Source organism: Zonotrichia leucophrys, chromosome 2 (assembly GCF_028769735.1).
Source record: "Zonotrichia leucophrys gambelii isolate GWCS_2022_RI chromosome 2, RI_Zleu_2.0, whole genome shotgun sequence".
Lineage (NCBI taxonomy): Eukaryota > Metazoa > Chordata > Aves > Passeriformes > Passerellidae > Zonotrichia > Zonotrichia leucophrys.
This window is the reverse complement of record NC_088171.1, coordinates 145,093,605-145,108,460: the sequence shown is the minus strand read 5'-3', so window position 1 is coordinate 145,108,460 and position 14,856 is coordinate 145,093,605. Positions and strand designations below refer to the sequence as shown.

The following is a 14,856-nucleotide window of genomic DNA, read 5'->3' as shown; positions in this document are numbered from 1 at the left end:
ATGTGTGCTCTCCTCGGGTGAAGAAAAGGGAAACTAGGAAGAACTTACCTTATCAAGAAGAGATAAACATGGCCTAAAGGGCAAGTAACATTAAATGAGCACAAACAAAAAATAAACAAAAACCTCATCTTGAGTATTTCTATTCACTCATAGTCGCATTCATAGCACTGAGTTTCAGTCACAGCTGGCTTCTAATTTTATTTTGCAGCTCAGTCACTAACACAAAGGGAAAATACCCCAAAAACCTCTCTGTGCAACTACTGTCGCTATCACCGCCACTTTCCGCGGTGCCCCCTGCACCAGCCCAAGCCCCCTTGCCGAGCGGCAGTGCCGGGATGCGGGCTCGGAGCCTGCCAGCCCCGCACTGCGGGGGGAGCGGCACCGGCCCCCGTTCCGCAGCGGGGCTCCCCTGTGAGCTCCGCCAGCGCCGAGAGCGGCCAAGGGCGCGCGGGGTCGGGAGCGGCGGGGCCGCGGCCGCAGCGCTCGGCACAGCCGGGGAGGCCCCGCCGGACCCCCGGCCGCGGGCGGGGCCCGGCGCGAGCAGAGCCGCGGGCGCCGCCCCGCCAGGCCCGGCCGGGGTGCGGGGGCCGCCGGAGCCCCGCCGCCCGCGCTCCCCCCGCATTCCCTCCTCGCTTCCCCCGCGGTGCCGGCCCTTACCGCCCGCTCGGCTCGCTCGGGGCCCGGCGCGGCTGCCGCGGGCTGTCCGGCACGGCCGCCCCTCACCGCCCCATCCTGCCCGCGCCCCGCGCGCGTCACCGCCGCGCGACGCGCCCCGCCCCCGGCACGTGACTGCGCAGGGGCGGGGGGCGAGCCAGACAAAGAGCGGTGGCCGCGGCCCGGGACAGCGACATTGCGATAGTGACACTGCTTCACACCCACACTGCTTCACACTGCCGCAGACCGCCACACAAACAGCGGGGAGCGGAGGGGGTGTCCAGCGGAGGGAAAGGAAGATGTTTAATCAAGGCATTGGGGCATTTCTCGCCTTGGCAAAGGCTGAGGGAGTTGGGGCTGCTCAGCCCCAGAAGAGGGGGCTGAGGGGGAACCTCGTCCAGCAGTGTCTGAGGGAAGGGTCGAGAGCACGGATCAGGCTCTGTTCGGTGGTGCCGAGTACAAGAGGGAACGGGCACAATGCACAGAGAGTTTCAGCTGAATAGGAAGAACTTTAGTGTGCAGTGACCCTACACTGAAACACTGCCTGAAGAGGTGTGGAGTCTCTGTACTAATTGAGGTGGACACAATCCTGTGCAATGTGTTCTAGAATGACCCTGCTTAAGCAAGAGGTTTGGACCGAATGACCCACTGCTGTCCCTTCCAGTCTGACCAGTTCTGTCACTCTGTGACAGGGAGAAACAGACTCAGGGCAGTCACTGAGAAGGTCCTGGAGGTGCCACAGCCCCAGCCAGGCAGCAGCCTGACAGTGGCCTGTCCTTGCCCCTGTTTTTTACCCATGAAATCACCTTCATCTGACCCACAGATTTTCTTGCTGTTATTCATCCCAGCCTCCCCTCATGCTGCTGAGGGCTGGGTGGGTGCTTGGCAGCTGGTGAACAGCCCACTGCTGTCCCTGTGACACCCAGGGTTGTGGTGGCTGCTGTGTTGCTTATCACTGTGTTCTGCTCTGCCTGAGGGACCTGTGATAAAGGCAATGACCATGAGCCAAGTCTGGCATTTGGCCCTTGCATTGCAGCCATCCCAGTGCTCAGGGAACAATCTCATGGAGTCTTTCCTTCTATTCTTCTGCAGGACAGATGTTCCCAAGCTTGTAATGGCAAGATCAGCAGCATCATCACATCCCCCTGGATGTGATCAGTAAAATAAATGTCAAGTTTCCACCAATTAATAAAAAGGCATAAAGTATTTCTGGAAACTGCACATTCTGGAGCACAGCTTGTCAGTCCTTTCCATTAAGTGATCTTTAAGAACTTTTCTGAGTGTATTGAGTTTGTGTGGCAAGATTTTGGTAGTGGGGGGCTTCTGTGAGAAGCTGCCAGAAGCTTCCCCCTTGTCCACCAGAGCCAACTGGGTCTAAGAGAGTGTTTTGCCTTGGATGGTAACTGGTGAGTGATCAGGAGTGATCTTTAGGACTGACCTCTCCTCTTGCCCTAGAAGCCTTTTTTTTATATTTGCTCTCCCCTATCCATTTGGGGAGGCAATGACAGATTGGCTTTGGTGAGCACCTGGTGTCTGGTCAAGGTCACTGAAAAGCAGCAGGACAGACAGGACAGTTTGTGAGGTAGCCCTTGGACCTGTCCAGAGAGTACCAGCTGTGAGAAACCTGCTCTGTGCTCACCTGGAGCTTCTGGCAGAAAACACCTGGAAAGACCCAAGGTTGACCTCTGGGATTGTGGAGCTGAGGGTATCAAGGGTCTGAGATGTACCAGATGTTCATAGGAAGGGGCACCTCTACACATAATGCAACTGAAGGTACAGGGAATAAGGGGATAGGATTGATCACACAGTGGGTTCTGAGGAACTCCCAGTGCCCCTGAATGCTGAAAGAGGTCACCATTTCTTGCAATGTGTTGCAATTTCCTGTTTTAAACTTCCCAGCCCCTTCCCAGGTGCGGCAATGCCTCTCTTCCCCTTCCCCCTCGCCCCCTGCTGGGCTGTCAATCAGTCTTAACATTCCAGCAAGGCCATTGTGTGGTTGGTCATGTTCAAAGATGCCCCTATGCCCAGAGGGGATTGGCCTGTCTAGGTGTCCCTCTTCCCTGAGACCCTCCTCCTCCCACCTGGTTGGTGCCTCACCTGTCCCTTCCTCTCCCCCTGTCCCTGGCCTTAAATTGAGCCTGGACCATGTGCTCGGCATTCTGTTGGAGCTGTTACCTAAAGATTCAGATGTCTGTGACCATGGAATAAACTCTGGATATAAACCCTCTGTCGTGGTTTGACCAAGAAGGAGTGGGAATTCTGGGAAGCTGTGGTCAAACCAATGAAGGTTTTGGGTTTCATACTGACACCTGGTGTAGCCAGTGGGGTTTGGACACACCTCCGAGAATACACAGGGGTTAAAAGCAAGGCACTGCCCTGGCACTTCCTCTTTGGGACATCGTCGGGCGAAGAGGTCAGATCTCTTCCCCCGCCCAGCCCGCTGCTGCTGGGCGGGGGAGGGGCCGGCCATGCGGTAGGCCCGGGGCCTGGACAGAGATGGGGTTGAGGGGCTTTCAAGGATGGAAGGGTGGAAGAGCCCCAAGAGACATCGAGACATCGGGCAGCCAGCCCCCCCCCCCTCCGGGAGGGAGAGCGGCCGGCCGCAGCAGCAGCACGTGTGGGAGTATCATCTCGTCCCAGGACAGACAGAGACTGAAAACTTTTAACCCTTTCTTGCATGATTGGGGCCTTGCAAAAATGCTAATCCTCCTCGAAGCTGAATAAGAAGGGAGATAGGAGATGAGATGAAACAAGGACCTGGCCCGATTAATGGGGAGATGATTGGATGGGGAGAGATGATTTGGAGTGGCCTTTTGGCTGGACTTTTCTCGTGGCTATGGACTCAGTTGTTCCTGTGACACAGACTGCATTTAGGGGGAGGCAGTGCCTCAAAACCAGGAAGGTTCTTCGTGAGGACCCCCCGGCCCCAGGGGGTTGGAAAAATATGGGGGGGACAGATGTCCCAAAAGCAGAGACTGTGCCTTTTTGGAGTGAGACAAGGCATCCTTGAAAGACAACCCTAAAAGCAGCTCTGGCCATGTCTCGGTGGTGAGAGCACTGAGCATGGAAGGAAGATGTCACAAGCGGCAAATGGACTTTCCGGGCGGTGCCGAAGTGACAGGGAAGCACACGAGGTTTTCAGTGTGTTTCCACGAGAAGCCTATGGAACGAGAAAGACTCCTTTCCTCTTCATGAACTGAAGTTTGAGTATACTAACGTGTGGGGCCAAGGCTGGGCAGTTGTTTTGGGAGAATGTATTGGATTGGGAAAGTCAGGTGGTGGGGGAGGAGGAAAATGGTTTTTTTGTAAGGTTTTCAATTCTTTTCTTCTTTTTCCTTATAGTCTCTCCCTATTTTCCTGTAGTTTAAGTAATAAAGTGGTCTTTATGTTTAAGTTAGAGCCTGTTTTGCTTATTCCTGGTCACATCTCACAGCAGACACCAGGGTGAGGCATTTTCATGGGGGCACTGGCTCTGTGCCAGGCTCAAACCATGACACCCTCTGACAGAATCTGTCTCTTTTTCTCTTCACCTCGCCTGAAGCCTTTCCACCAGAGGTAAACTGAGTTTCTAACCTTGCCTGGACTTGTTCCAGTGCCTGCTGCCACATACAGCCAGCCAAAAGTGTCTTTGAGGTGAAATACCACAGTCGCCGCCTTTGGCCAGCAGCAAGGGTCAGACAAGCCCAGGCACAATCTACCTGGTAATATTGGGATTCAATATTCCAATAACCATTGAACCAGGAGGCAGAGATTTCAGAGCTGAGGAGGTGGCTCAAGCCCAAAAGTATAATAAAGAGCAGAAAGTGAAAGGCAGTATGCTCTGTTACCAATGCTTCCTGTTGTGTTGTGCGATACCATCTGATGTGGAAAGCTGCTGAGTGGAGCACAAGTCATGGACCAAAGTTATTGATTGCTCTTGTATGGATGTTTGGGGGATGTCCCACAGACTAAGGGAATGACATCTGTACATGTGTCACTGGACAAGGAAGGGGATCATGATTGATGGTGATGTTGATATCACACCAGTGTGGTGGATGCTGCTGAATAACACTTCCACAGTATCAGGGCTCAGGTTTTTTTTTTTTTTCCCACTCATCTTCCCCAGCAAGCAGGCAAGGGGTGGCCAAGAGACTGGGAGGTACAGTTGACCTAAACTAGCCAAAGGGATATTCCATGCCATAAAACATTGACCTCAGCAAGAAAATCTGGGGCAGAAGAAGAAGAGGACTGTTGCGTCATTTTCTTCCAGGGTGACCTTTGCTGGGAGATGGAGGGGTATGGGTCTGCTGGCAGGAGGTGCTGAGTGCTCCCCTTTGAATTGCCTGGGGGATTTTTGGGGTTGGGTTTTTTGGTTTAGGGGTTTTTGCTTTCCTTCGTTTATTAAACTGTCCTCATGCAGATCTGAAGACATTTCTGGGGGTGCTGGTTGACAGTGACTGAACACAAGCCAGCAGTGTGCCAAGGAGAACAATGGCATCCTGGCTTGTATCAGAAACAGTGTGACCAGCAGGACTGGGGAATGAGATTGTCCCTCTGTACTGGTGAGGCTGTATCTTGAATCCTGTGCTCAGTTTTGGGCTCCTCACTGCAAGAAAGACATTGAGCTGCTGGAATGTGTCCAGAGAGTGGCAGCAGAGCTGGGGAAGGGTCTGAGCACAAGTCTGATTTGGAGGAGCTGAGGGAGCTGGGGGTGCTCAGCCTAGAGAAAAGGAGGCTCAGGGAGGACCTTATCACTACAGCTCCCTGAAAGGAGGCTGTAGCCAGGTGGGGTTGGTCTTTTCCCCAGACAACAAGTGATAGGACTTGGAAAGGGCCTCAAGTTATGCCGGGGGATGTTTAGATGGGATATTAGGAAAACATTTTTTGCAGAAAGTGGTCAGGCATTGGAACAGGCTGCACATGGAAATGGTGAAATCATCGCCATTCCTCAGTGTTCAAAAACAAACGTGGATGTGCCAGTGGGAAGCATGGGTTAGTGATGAACTAACCAGCAGCTCAATTGTCCAGCAGCTCAGTTGTCTTAGAGTTCTTTTCCAACCTTAATGATTCCATGATTCTCACTTTTGTTCTTCCCATTCTCTTCCCTATGCCACTGCTGGGGGAGTGAGCGAGTGGCTGTGTGGGCGTTTGGCTGCTGTTCAAGGTCAATCCATCTGCTTCATTTAGTCCCCAGGAGGCTGCCTCCCACTTGAGGAGTCTTTATAGACATAATGTTCAGTAGGATATTTTAGAGTATTTGCTATGATATTTTTTTTCCTCCCTAGATTTTCCCTTGTTACCATTTTCTGGAAGGTGGTAACAAACAGAAGAGACTGAAGGAAGAAGGAGGCTTGAAGAAGGGAAGGGAAGGGAAGGGAAGGGAAGGGAAGGGAAGGGAAGGGAAGGGAAGGGAAGGAAAGGGGGGAAAGGAAAGGGAAGGGAAGGGAAGGGAAGGGAAGGGAAGGGAAGGGAAGGGAAGGGAAGGGAAGGGAAGGGAAAAGGGAAGGGAAGGGAAAAGGGAAGGGAAGGGAAGGGAAGGGAAGGGAAGGGAAGGGAAGGGGAAGGGAAGGGAAGGGAAGGGAAGGGAAGGGAAGGGAAGGGAAGGGAAGGGAAGGGAAGGGAAGGGAAGGGAAGGGAAGGGAAGGGAAGGGAAGGGAAGGGAAGGGAAGGGAGAGTTTTTTCCTTTTTTTAGTAAAAATGTTGCCATTGTATTCATTTGAATTCTCCAGCTCTTACTACTCTTGGTGTAGTTTTGATGCAATCTTTGGTTTAGAGGGTTTGCCACAGGATAGTGAAGGCTGTTGTGTAAGAAATGAGCTCTTTTTGAGTGACAAAGAATGTGCAGCATCAGGATAGTTGGAAAAGTGGAGGTGCTTCTGTCCAAGGAGAGGGAACGGGGGAAGATAAAGGCCATGAGGATGGAGCTGGACACATGGGAATCACTGAATCATGCTCTTCACTGCTGAAGGCTGAGTTTTGCCATGGTGTGGGATGGGCTCAGAGCAGTGTGTGGTACCTTGAGCATCACCTTGCTGCTGAGGCTGTTGAGAGGGAGGCAGAGCTGGCAGGAGGTGGCAGAGGCACAGAAAGCCCCTTGTATTAATATGGACTAACAGCACATCTGTGAGCACAGAAGAACACAGGAAGACAGGCCCATATAATCCCCAGACCTGGCAGCTCCCAGGAGCAATCAGCCCATCAAGGGCCCATTTCCTCAAACTCAGAGGAGCACAGGGACAAATGGCAGGTGGGAACCAAGCTAAAGACTTGGAGGAAGGGACACCTGATGCAGGGTGCCATGTGTGACTCCTACCACACTGCCTTCAGAACAGCACAAGTCCATGTGTGGTCCAGCAGCACACGGCAGCATTTCCTTGCACTATTATCAAAACATTTGGGAGAACAAGGAGCCCTAGTCACTGTCCCCATTTCTTTGCTACCATTCCATGTATAACCATCCCTGCCCTGCTGGAGCCCACAGGCACCCATAGCCCCTGCTGGCCCTGATTTGCCTCCCCCAGTGCCTCCCTAGCTCTGCCCATGGCCCAGGACCCCATTTCAGCTACACTATTCCACCATAAAACCAGCAAGGAACAATTTAGGCCAAGACATTTATTATATTTTTTTAGTACAAAACCACATCTGATATTTAGTTTTGTCTCCTGGGAAAACAAGGCCTACATGGCTGCATTGCCTGTCTGCCTACCATTTTCCCTTTCTTCATTTACTCCTAAAACTTCTATCTTACTTCAAGCTTGACACAGAGAGACATACATAACATTATTCCAACTTTTCTGTTAAAATGCTCAACTGGACAGGGGAGGGTCACTGAGTCAACCTCTTCACAATGGAAAGACTCAGTGATTATTTTCCTTCAGACACCAGAGCATGACAAGACAGAGATGCAGGAAAAGAGATTTCAGTATTTGTGCTCCTCACACAATTTGGTGTTTAATCTTGTCACGAAGCATGTCTTCAGCTTCGTCATGAATATACAGGCCATAAATTGGAAACCAAACTGGATGGGAGATTTTATATTGCCAGTCAGTGACTCACTGAGACTCGGAGAGGGGGAGAGAGGATTTCATAATCAGCTGAGCATGAGCTCATGATGTGCTGTTGATGCTGAAAAGACTAATGCAGTCTTTGCAAAGCACATGCACATGGAAACACGGAGTAGGAGTAGAGAGGTGACATTATCGCTGCACTTGGCACCAGTATGTTGTTATTAAAATAACTGGCTATTCAGAGAACCCATCCAAAAATGGGAAGGGTTCAGGAAAGGTCTGGGAAAATGATCAAACACCTGGGAAAAGAACGATATTATGTGAGAAACCCAGACATCAGTTTGTTTATTTTGCCATTTGTTTTTTCTTGTGGGTGATTGGGTTAGGTCATGAAAGAACTACTTAAAATGTCAGATATTGCAATTGTGAGATGACAGTCAATAGAATAAAACTTTATTGTTGTTTACCCTTATTATAATAGAGAGGTATATTTAAAATTACTGCTGGTGCTTGTATTCAAATGGCGTCTGCACAGCCTCAGTCTGGCAAATGTGCATCAGCACCTCTGCCCTGCTCTATCCATCTGCACAGGCAGCTTGCATGTGGCCTGGCTCTGTTCTGTCATCATCTGTCCTTCTCCTGCCACTTCCTTGGTCTATTTTGGCTCCATATCTGACATCAAGCTGTTATGGCCCTCTCTTCAGTTTCTCTGCCCTTCTTCTTTCATCCCAGAAACTCCCTCCTTTCCAGAAATTCCTCCCTCCTTCTGTGAAGATTTCCATTATCTCACCAAACACTTTTCTTTCCCTTTTAAAGTCCTAAATTTTCCAGATGCTGGGAAATACCCTAAAGTGAATGAGTTTTGAAGCATCTGGCCTTGTATGAAAAAAGAAAGTCACTAACAGCCATTGCCATTGACACCATGCAAAATAGTAACCCTGTGGGTTTGGGACATCAACCCCATCTTTTTCTAGTTTTGAAAGACAGAGAAACTGGACATTTTTTACTGAGTTGCTCACTGGTTCTTTGCAAAATGCCTTTAATTCTGTCAGTGGTTTCTCTCAGAGAACTGCCTGTTTGCCCAAGGTGCTCTGTTTCACTGCATTGCTGGAGAGGTGGCATGAAGCTGGAAAGCAGTAGTAAGGATCCCTACTGGATTAAAATTCTGCAGTATTTTAAGAGTGAAGTACAGTAAGGTGAGAGTGCTAAGGAGTGAGACCTGGTAAATCCAGGTGGGGAATGAAATTTGCATTTAGCAGGTGGTTCTGACATTACTGAAAGGGCCCCAAATCCACACAAAGAAAGAGAAGAAATAGCAAACATTGGCATTTGATGGGGTTAGAGGAAAGCCTTGAGGGAGAAGTTGCTGCCCACCAGAGTGGTACCTCCTGATGCTCTGCATGGCTGGGAGGGAGCAGCTCCCTGTTTTGGATGCAGGCAGCTCTGCTGTAACATGTTACAGCCTCGCTACTCTTTCTCAGTATCATTTGATATTTATTGGGGGCATAAGGAACATTCACCACACTATGAATATTGTTTTGCAGTGAATGTTAGACCTCTTGAGATGTAATTGTGCTTTTGCCTCAGAAACGTCCTGTCCAATGCATCACTTACTTCTACCTTTCATATTGCAGCCATAAGTCTTGGACAGTGTTTTGGTTTTAGATTCTGTAGATTGGACTACATTAGTAAATATATTACTGAATTTTCCTTTAAAGCCTTGATGAGAGCAGTGTTAAACAAAAGCTGTAGTAATGATACCTGCTCTATGCCCTGATTTCCTAGATTATTTCCATATGAGACTGAAATGCAGCATACACTTTCTGGTGGATCAATAGAGCACTTGACTAACAAACATATCCCAGTGGGAAGATTTTCATGGTGTGCATTTCTAAGAGCTGACCTCTGGGTGGACAGAATTTGAAACTTGTGCTGAAGGAAAACAAAATTCCAAACATCACATGTCCAACCTGGTGGAGCCCACGAGTGAGAATGAAAAATACACATCACTTCTGTCAGCAGGCAATACCAATCACTTTGTAAAACTAGTGATATTTTCCTGTCCCCAGTTTACATGTGGTCCCATGTAAACTGGGGTTTTCTCAGGAGTTGAAGGATGGTTGTTGATTGTGAGATTAGCCCTTTGTGCCCAGCCCTGCCTGTAAAATGCCTGTAATGCATTTGTTCACAGGAGCACGTGCTCTTGGTAGGAGTCACTTGTTTCTTGGTACTTGGCCATTAGGTCTGTGCTGGTGTCACATGGGCAGTTCCTGGAAGGCTATCAGAGTTCTGCTCTCTGTCCTTAATTGCCTTGTAGGCCACATTCAGATCCTTGATGTTTATGCAATGCTGGGTAATATTCAGGCTGTAAAACCACTCTGCCTCTTGTGTGCATGGTTTTTCACTGGATACTGAGGCTGCCTGTGCTGTTGCCTCTCCCTAGCCATTGAAGTAGTCCAGGACATACTTTGGATCAAGCTGGAAATGTGAGTTGGGCATGGGCAAGGCTGGAAGAATTGCAAACAATATCAGAAAGGCCTCAGTACTCTCAGTATAAGCCTCACAAATTTAGACTTTGCTTAAATACTGGTATACTGGCAGAAAGGGACTCAGTCAGTGTCAGACTACAGAGAGACAAGTGATAAGGTTGCTGTGTAAAGACAAGCATTTTAAAGAACATTATTAGAGTATCACTTCAGTTGTTACTGGTCCTCATTTATCCCTCACTCAGTAGGATTTATTACAGAAATTACCATGATACCAGAATGATCAGTATTTTCCCACTAGTGTTGTCTCAGGAACTAGTGGGACTAACATCTTTCAGCTACAGATTTTCAGTATATATAAAGCATGTTATGATTCTTTACAATCATTTGTTAGCTAAAAGTCTTCACTGTACATCAGTACAATGTACTGTTGTACAATGTACTGTTCTACATGGAACTCTGTTCCAAGTAGATCACATCAGGGCTGTCACAGAAACCACCCAGGTTCCCAGGTAAAGTGGGCAGCAGTGCATGGCCACCTTGAGAGGAATATTATTTTTTATTTTGGGACTCAAAATGTCACAAGGAAACCCCAACCAAAGATGAGATTTTATGTGTCTAGTTAGAGCACCAAGCAGGTCCCTAAAGCCATGTGTACCTATGTGGCCTGTTCAGCTTTTAACCACCCAGGTGCTGCTATGCAGGTGCTGTGTCCAGCACTAACTACAGTGAGTAGTTAGTAGTAGTTAGTAGTTAGGAGACAGGAGTATGAGTCTTCTCCATGTCTTATGGGTTATTCCTGGGTTGGTCACATAGTGATGGGTTTTAACATTTAGAGTGTCCCCACACTGTCCTAGCTACTTTAGTCCCTGTCCTTTCCCTCTCAGTCTGTGTGTCCTAAAATGTAGATGTGTGCAGCAAGTGTGATGGCCTGTGAGCTTAGGAACCATGGGTGTACACCTCTCATACATCACCTTAAACCTGTTCCCACTCATGCTCTGCTCAGACCCATGATCTGTGCATTAATATTTCTATTCTCTGCAAATCAGATGCTGCTGGAGCACAACTGGCCAACAACTGACTCTGCCCTGGCTGCTTGTAGTCACAGCAAACACTGCAGTGTGCTGACTCATGAACTTTTGTCATCCTTTATAAAATCGAGCCAGACAGGTTTTAGCATAGATCTGTGTGTTTGTTGCTTTTTTTTTAGTGTTCCTACCTTCTTGTTCAGGAACAGTTAGATCTTCTTGTGAGGAAATTTATGGAGAACTCCAATGAGGACTCACCTATGTTTTATTAGAAACCTTGGCTAAATTCTGCTTTGGATTTTCTAAATTCGGCTGCTGGATTTGAATCTCTTCCTTTTGTTTTCTTTTTCTGATAAAATGGGTTTTAAAGCAGTATTTTCAGATGCAGGGTGGGGGAGTTACAGATTCTAATGGAAGCACTTCTTGTATTTTTCCCATGCCTATTTTTACACTGCTCTTGTATCGTGATGTGGCATTTTCCCATGTCTACATCAGGTTCTGATACCAAGGAAATTTCTCCATGGTACCATATAATCAAGAAGCAAGGAGATACAACACAGCCTGGTCATGGCTTTGTACAGAGAAATATCACATTTCATTTTGCACATCACAGGCTGACTTGATTCAGATCCTTTTTAAACAGTTTTTGTCTATCTGGACTGTGTCTTGTATAATACAGAGGTAGCTGATGTTGCATTATTGGAGGTAAGCTCTTGAGATCTAAGTAGTATGGGTGTATCAGCAAGCTCAGAGCTAATTCCAAATTTTACAGGTCTATTCATTATACTCCACCATGCAAATGCCAAGAAATGCCCTTTTTCAAGTTTTACAAAAATTTTTAAAAATGCCTTTTACAAATGCCAAGAAATGCCCTTTTACTCCACCAAGAAATGTCCTTTTTTGCCTGTTTTGCAGAACAACTAAGCTAAAATAATGAATTTGGGGGCAAAAATCAATCCTGAAACTCAGAAAGTCTCTGATAGAGTGTGACGGGATTTCCATGTGATAACATCAAAAATGGATTTGTTCCACTTCAAGGCAAATTAATCTTTGTTCAGGCTAATTAATCTTTGTTCATACAGCTGACCTGATAAGGTTATTAAAATCATATATGATGTGACAATTCTGTAACCTGCACCAAAATTCTAACTAAATGCAGGATTAGCCTTTTCTTAAAATTGAAATAAAATGTCTAGTTTTGTGAGATTTTTTTTCTTAATTACTAGAGCCCCTCAAATATTGCTGTGTTTCTGCTGCATAAAGGAATGCACTTAGTTTAAATGGTGAATGAAAATGGGTCCTAGTTTGCCCTGCAGCAAGACTGCAGGCAAGGAGAGTTTCATAGACCTTCATTTTGACCCAGTGAGGCTGCTTAGAGATGCTCATGACCAGCCTTTCCCCTGCTGGATTTTTAAATTTTTTTCAATTATTTTTCAGATATCAAGAATTTTTTTTTTTTTTTTTACTATTGAGTACTATATAAACAATATTGACACAGACCTGTGATAGAGGAAAATGGCCTGATTTGATGGTTACTGAAGCTGGTGGACAATTAAAGGTTGTCAGGTTTCCAGGAGGTTCAAAGGGAGTTACAGGAGCATCACATTACTCTCAATTACATTCAATCAATAAGCACTCCACTCTCTCCACCACGGCCACTCAATTCACTCTACCAGAAAATACCCTTCCTGAAAATTGTGTGTTTAGCAGAACAGTAGTCTGCATTGAGTTGCAGTTGCAAAATTGTGTGTTTAGCAGAACAGTACTCTGCATTGAGTTGCAGTTGGCTGTCGAGATGGCAAAATTATGGTGCAATATGAGCTAAAAACTCATCTGCACACTCACAGGGGGTCTCAGAGTGGAGGGAGTGGGAACACAGCAGTGGGGGAAGGAGCCCAAAGAATTCCCTGCACCCAGCTGTTCCCATTCCAGGAGGCATCAGCCCATCAAAAACCTTTCTGATCAGCCAGAGGAGCCTGGGAGCACAAAGGCAGGTGGGAAAATTTCAGAGTAAGGGACACTTTGTCTGCTGGGCCTTTCCCAGCGCTGTCCCAGAGGAGTCTCAGCCCTCGTGGCAAGGCATGGAACCCACCCAGATGATTTAACACCAGAGCACCTCGGGATTGCTGCCTGGGGCATGGGACACCCATGGGCTGGGGTGTCTCCCTGTGGGCTGCTGAGGCCCTGGGCAGTCCCAGCCAGCTGTACCTGTGTGTGTGATGGTCTGCACCACCAGCTGGGCTGTGGGCTGAGAGCTCAAATGTCCATGTGGGTGCAACTGGTGAGACTGGGATCCAGGGACCGCTGTTGGGCAGAGTTCCTGAGCCCAGCTGCTGGAGGGGCATGTGCAGATGTGTGTATCCTCACTAGAGGATCCCTGCACTGTTCAGCCAGAGGGGTGAGAAGAATGAGGCTCTTGGTGCTGTGGGAGTGCACTCTGTGGCTGTTGCCTGTGTTGCCAGCCATGTGTGTAACATGTGGTTACAAATGCACTCTGTGTCCCTCCCAGGTGTGAGAGACAGCTGCTCACTTGGAAAATTTAAAAAGGTTTATTAAACCGTAACAAAAATATAACAAAGGATTACTAAGGAAAAAGCTGCAGTGCTGGGAACTGCCCTTCATGCATACCATGTGGCCAGTTAATCTTCAAGATGGATGCTCAGTCTTTTATACCCCTGGGGGTTGCATCAACCAGCCCTGGCCCCTCCCAAAGTCTGTCAGTCAGCTCTTCTATGCCATTTATCAGTGGAAACTGCTTTCTTGTACCTTGATTGCATGTCAAGTGTTGCCATGCCACCCCCCTAAGCACCAAGCTTTTCTATTCCCAACTGGCCCATGCAAGGGACACCTGTGCAGCTTCTTTGTACCTGTCCTGGACAACCCCGGCTGCCTGATGGCAACAAGATGGGGGGGGGGGGGGGAGAACAGAGGACATCTAAACTACAATAATATAACTATACATCACTAAAGCTTTTATTAATATTCACACAATAGTTATCTTTTAACTGCGAGAGCCAATCATCACATTATCCATCTATAACACTGGCTCAATGCTGGTGGGACCTCAGGCATGGAGCTGCCCCAGCCCCACCTCTCTTGGACTGTCAGGCCCTCCACAATCTGTTGCATCAAAAGCAGAGTGAGCCTGGGAGAAGAGTACAAATATGGGTGGTATTTAGTATCGTAATTTCTAATTTCCTTCCTTTTGTGGGTTGAATGGTAATGTGTGCCACAGGCATAAAACTACTGCCAGTAAGTTGTTGGTGTACTCAATTTGTAAAATTTGAAACCTGCTTATTGTTAAGACAGGGTGTGTTGGTGGAATGGGAAATTTGAGGAGCTACAGAGTGAAGAATAAAAAAGCTGTATATAAACCATTGTGTGCGTGTGTGTGTATGTGTGTGTGTGTATTAACTATAGTCGAGCACTCACCTATAAAATATTCACCAATGCATGAGATTTATGCATCAAAAGCTTGTGGAACAGTGAGTTTCAGATACAAATAGCAGTGATTAAAAAAGAAAACACCTCCAAGCCTGAATATGATGATATAGACACAATATATTTTAACTATATAGACAAATATGAAATGCCAATGTCCTTCAGAAAAGCAGTTCAAACTTGGAATTAACTTCTTCCTGTTGAGAATAATAAGAAAAGAAACAAAAAATATGCCCAAGGAGTAAATTCCTGTGTGTACAG

At 47.6% G+C, this 14,856-nt stretch overlaps 1 protein-coding gene across 6 annotated transcripts in view; it reads right to left on the bottom strand.

Moving 5' to 3' along the window:
• Nucleotides 1-768, bottom strand: part of PHF20L1 (PHD finger protein 20 like 1) — a 57,227-nt gene extending 56,459 nt beyond the window's left edge. For all 6 annotated transcript variants that reach the window (XM_064706707.1, XM_064706709.1, XM_064706710.1 and 3 more), the window contains exon 1: nt 658-768. The gene's annotated coding sequence lies outside the window, so the exon portion shown is untranslated. The remainder of the gene's footprint in view (nt 1-657) is intronic.
• Nucleotides 769-14,856: the final 14,088 nt, after the last annotated feature.